At 45.7% G+C, this 5524-nt stretch overlaps 1 long non-coding RNA gene across 1 annotated transcript in view; it reads left to right on the plus strand.

The window, feature by feature from the left end:
• The first annotated feature begins 268 nt into the window (after nucleotides 1-268).
• Nucleotides 269-5524, plus strand: part of LOC117871068 — a 49513-nt gene continuing 44257 nt past the window's right edge. The window contains exon 1 of the long non-coding RNA XR_004644147.1: nucleotides 269-338. This is a non-coding gene — a long non-coding RNA (uncharacterized LOC117871068). The remainder of the gene's footprint in view (nucleotides 339-5524) is intronic.

Below are 5524 nucleotides of genomic sequence, written 5' to 3' on the forward strand. Positions count from 1 at the left end.
GCAAGGTCAGGCGTAGTTAAGCCGGGGGATGCGTGGGGCACGGTCACGTGTAGCTCCGAGTGCGTGACGTCACAAACCACGCCCCCCATGGGTCATACGCCTCTTCCTGCCGCTGCAGGGCAGTGACCGGAGGTCCCTGCTCCTCCTCCGGGGGAGCGATTGAGACATGGACCAATCCCCACTCCCCCGCCCCGCCGCGGGAAGGGACAGACCGACACCCACCCACGGGGGACAGAGATCCTGCTCCCCCCTGAGCACAGCTGGGCGGGGAGGACACGGGGGAAATCCACCCGCGCCTGGAGCAGGGAGCGAACCGCTCCCCTTCTCCCCACTGCACAGTTCAGTCAATGGCGCGTTACTGGCTTGGCAAAGTATACCGATTGAAAGAGACTGGAAAGCTCTGGTCTCTGCGGGGGAGGAATATATCAGCGTTTGTCCCGGGGACCGTGTGTTTTGGGTTTTACCCCCCGACCCATTGAACATCTGTATGGGACAGCCCCCGGGACAGGACTTCCCTCTTGGTTTTAATACCTTGTATTCTTTGTCATTCCTTCCCATTACTGATTTAGTAGCAGCTGACAGGCTGCTCCTGCCAATCCTCCCTCTCCTAGACTTCTGCAGTTTTTCTTCATCTCTGTTTAACTAAAAGTGAGCATCATATCAGATATTTTAAGGAAATCTCTCACACACACCGTGGTGAGATAATTTGCTACTGTGATGATTCTGGGTGTGGATTTATAGGTTGTGGATTGTTTTTTCTTTTAAGTTTGTATTTGTTCCTCTCAATAACTCACATATCAGTGTGCTAAGCTGTGTTCTGTTTCAAAGGAGGTTGTATGCTTCATTTGTCAGAAGGGTAGTGTTGAGACTTGGTAGTAATGTTATATAGCATCAGCTTTTTATTTGGATTTGGTTTTTGAGCTTTAGTGCTTTATGGTTGAGTGATGGACAATATGTTGGCACCAGAACTCAATGCATGTTCCTGTAAATAGATTAGGAGAGGGAAATGACTCAGTTCTACTCTGAAGCTATTAACGTTTGAGTTTCAGTGTGCATAGAGGATTTGTTTTCAGAGCTTTAGATATGGGGTTTGCATCTGTGTTTTGTCTCAGTTGGTGTAGTTGGATGTTAAAGTTTGGCCCCATATGTAGAATGATTTTGAATAACTTTGTTGAATAGTTTCACAATAGTATTTATGAAGTGCTGCTATTACATTATTTTAATGCTTTTATAGCCTATGTGTGATGCTGCTTTGTAGTTTTATTATGAGGTTTAGATATGTACAATTTAAGGTGTATTCAGTTTCTTTATCTCTGTAATAAAATTTTAGTTATGATTATGGTTTGAGCTTTTAATCTTTTCCAGAGTGACCAATGGAGCCCATGTTTTTGCTTTAAGTTTCTAGCAAGTGTAAACTCTTTTTCAGGGACTTTCTGAGTGAGAAGTCATACAGTAGACATTATGGGCCATCTTTCTAGGACATAACATAGATAGGATAGGCATTTTTTTTTTTTCAGTTATTGTGGCTTTGTTTAATAAATAATTTAGTAGAGGCATTTCATAGATCATTGATATTTATGATGACAAAAAGTAGGATTAAGGTTGCATCCTTTTTTAGCCTTCTTTCTTGTCTGAAAGCCTGTTTGCAAGGTTTTTTTTTAATGTGCATGGATTTGATTGTCTCATCTTTTCCCGTCATTTCTGTTTTGTAACCATTTACTGCTCATGGCTGGGTGCTATTTTAAAGTCTATAAAGCAGGTAAATAGCAGGTAAATATCCCTCTACTCTCAGTTTTTACTTGTAGGTTTATGGTCTTCTGTTTGTTGACGATGTAGTCAGCAGCTTGTTTCTCAGGGAGGAATCCAATCTGTCTTTGTGTTGTTGCTCAGGTATCTGTCGCATTCTTTTATTGGAGATGTCACCAGATAATTTGCAGATGTTCTTACACAGATGTCTGTGTTTGGCTTGAAAAAATGTTAACTTTTGTGCATTAAAGTAAATAGTGTGTGACTAGAGACACTCCCTCCCCACCTAGGTATATCAGAGGAGGAAGGAAAACAAGAGTTATGAGAGAGGGGAATGTTTGGGAAGAAATTCTTTCCCCTCCTCCCAAACACATAGGTAGGAGATAAGCGAAAGTTTGGGTTAGAAAGAGGGAAACTTCACATTGCACATACATATATGGAGAGCAAACTCTTGCCCTGCCCTCCAGTGGAAAAGTTGATGTGACAGGTAGACCATTCTATATGCATGGTGGGAGCACAATCCAGAGATGGGGGGCAAAGGGCCATTGCCCTTCCCCCCTTTTTTTTAAACAGGCCCCTGACCAGAGCTGTCCGGTGTACAGGCAACGTTCCTTCCCTGCTGGCATGATGGAGGAGTTGCTGGGTCAAATTTAAGTGTGTGACCCCATGCCTAGTGCTTGAGGTTGCAGCACCACTCTAATATTGGACAGTCACTCTTCTGTTGTGAGGGCTCCTGTCTCCAGGCCAAATCTGAGTGAGTGGCATTGCGACTGGGTTGGAGGTGACACACAGAAGTTGTGCCAGTTTAACTAAAATTGATTTAACCAGTTTGGTTTAGTTAAACAGTACAACCCCCATACATGTACACTGGTCTACAACTGGCCATGTTGGTTTAGCTTGCATTGGTAACTCTTAAAAAGCAATTTTATTAAATAGACACAAAGCTTGAGACATTATTTTCCATTATTCCCCCTTACATGTACGCATGCACACTGGAAGAGAAGAGAGGAGGTTTTCTGATGTGATTGTGAAATATATTCATTTCAGGATAATTTTTACATATCTAATTTAATTTAATTTCAGGACACAGGCTTCTATTCCACCTTCTTTTAAAGTATGCTTTAGTCACTCAATAATTACAACTATAGTTCAGATTCAGTAAAAATCTATTTCCACATCCTCATACATTTCTTTTTGGGCCGAAACTTTCCATTCCTGAAGTATAATCAAAGGTGAACGTTTTGTGCATGTAAGATATTTGAGAAAAATCCCTTTTCTTTTATTTGCAAGTATGTGGAAAACATTGTCACACTTTTTTTTTTTTTTTTTAAACATACAAAGAACTTTAAAATGACTGGACCGTGAAGCTTGGTTTGTAAATAGTCCTTGGCGAGAAGCATGTTCAGGACCAAGTTGGAAAGAATTGGCTTGAAAATAGGAACAAATGTTTGGAAATAGCATACTGGGAATGGAGTTTAAAAAAAATTTCACGCAAACTGAGATTATGCTCTGTTCATTTGTGCCTTTCACAAGTATGCACCCATCAATGCAAGTTAAATAACCATTGGCTGGTGCCGCCCACCTAGACTCAGGGGTTCTCAGGACAAAATTTTTGGTGGCCTCAGAATGCGGCCACCAACTCTTGCTGGTGGCCGTTCTCACACTTTTCCTTAAAATACTAAATTAGCTTTAGGAAAAAAATAAATATGCACATATACACATCCAAATCATTGTAATGTTTATTGCTAGCTAATAAGCATGTTGTGAAAAGTGATATTAACAAACATGCAAGTATCACTTTTCACAGCAGACTTACTCAGCCCTGGCAAGCCTGAGGACAAATTAAGCCCTGGAGGGTGGGGAGGAGGGCTGAGGGAGGCAGCAAGAAGCTGCAGCCTGAAGCCCTGTGGCTGGAGGACTGAGTCTGAAGCTGCACAGCCAGAAGCCGAGAGCTGGAGCCCGAAGCCCCGCAACCAGAGCCTGCCCCCCTGCAACCTCCGGGCTGAAGTCCAAACCGCTCCTGGGAAGGTGGAGAACTCACTGGCTGCCTGCTTCTCCAGCATTGTGTCTCAAGTGTCTTGGGAGTGGGGAGGGGTGGAAGGAGGGAGACTCCTGCTGGTGGCCCGCACAACCAACACCAAGGCGGTACATCCAGGAGCACTAGGGAGGGGATGGGGCCGCTGCTTTGCTCTCCTCCTGCCTATAACAGTCCAGGAGACTGTGGCTGCAAGAAAAGCCCCTGGTGGCCACATTTGAGAAACACTGAGCTAGATGGCCATTGCACGCTGTGCTCTGACAGGTTGAATATGAAGAGCAGGCACCATCTGACAAGCCTAACTCTTAATGTTTCATCTCTTAGGGGACACTTTTTGTACCATTGTTATTTTTTTCTCTTAAAAAAACTTAATTTTTTAAAAAAAGAACAGGAGTACTTGTGGCACCTTAGAGACTAACAAATTTATTAGAGCATAAGCTTTCGTGGACTACAGCCCACTTCTTCGGATGCATATAGAGTGGAATAAATATTGAGGAGATATATATACACACATACAGAGAGCATAAACAGGTGGGAGTTGTCTTACCAACTCTGAGAGGCCAATCAAGTAAGAGAAAAAAAACTTTTGAAGTGATAATCAAGCTAGCCCAGTACAGACAGTTTGATAAGAAGTGTGAGAATACTTACAAGGGGAGATAGATTCAATGTTTGTAATGGCTCAGCCATTCCCAGTCCTTATTCAATCCTGAGTTGATTGTGTCTAGTTTGCATATCAATTTCAGCTCAGCAGTCTCTCATTGGAGTCTGTTTTTGAAGTTTTTCTGTTGTAAGATAGCCACCTGCAGGTCTGTCATTGAATGACCAGACAGGTTAAAGTGTTCTCCCACTGGTTTTTGAGTATTATGATTCTTGATATCAGAGGGGTAGCCGTGTTAGTCTGAATCTGTAAAAAGCAACAGAGGGTCCTGTGGCACCTTTGAGACTAACAGAAGTACTGGGAGCATAAGCTTTCGTGGGTCAGAACCTCACTTCTTCAGATGCATGATTCCTGATGTCAGATTTGTGTCCATTAATTTTTTTGTGTAGAGACTGTCCGGTTTGGCCAATGTACATGGCAGAGGGGCATTGCTGGCACATGATGGCATATATCCAGGGCCGGCTCTGGTTTTTTTGCCGCCCCAGGCAAAAAAGCCGCCAGCTGCCTTTCCCCCCCCCCCACGGGGGGAGGGGGGGAGGGTGGCCGGAGCCCCGGGGGGAGGGTGGCCGGAGCCCTGGGAGGAGGGCGGTGAGCCCCGGCGGGGGCTCTGCTCTCCCCCCGGCGGCCAGAGCGCAGGGGGCAGGGCGGCGAGAGGGTGGCGAGCCCCAGCCAGGGCTCGCCGCTCTCCCCCCAGCGGCCGGGGGGAGGGCGGCTAGAGCGCCGGGGGAGGGTGGCGAGCCTGGCCGTGGCCCCACTCTCCCCGGGGGCCGGAGCGCCGCGCCGCCCCCCTTCAGGTGCCGCCCCAAGCACAAGCTTGGTGGGCTGGTGCCTGGAGCCGGCCCTGCATATATCACATTGGTAGATGTGCAGGTGAACGAACCCCTGATGGTATGGCTGATGTGATTAGGCCCTATGATGATGTCACTTGAATAGATATGTGGACAGAGTTGGCATCGGGGTTTGTTACAAGGATAGGTTCCTGGGTTAGTGGTTTTGTTCAGTGATGTGTGGTTGCTGGTGAGTATTTGCTTTAGGTTGGGGGGTTGTCTGTAAGCGAGGACAGGTCTGTCTCCCAAGATCTGTGA

This window comes from Trachemys scripta, chromosome 1, assembly GCF_013100865.1.
Source record: "Trachemys scripta elegans isolate TJP31775 chromosome 1, CAS_Tse_1.0, whole genome shotgun sequence".
Lineage (NCBI taxonomy): Eukaryota > Metazoa > Chordata > Testudines > Emydidae > Trachemys > Trachemys scripta.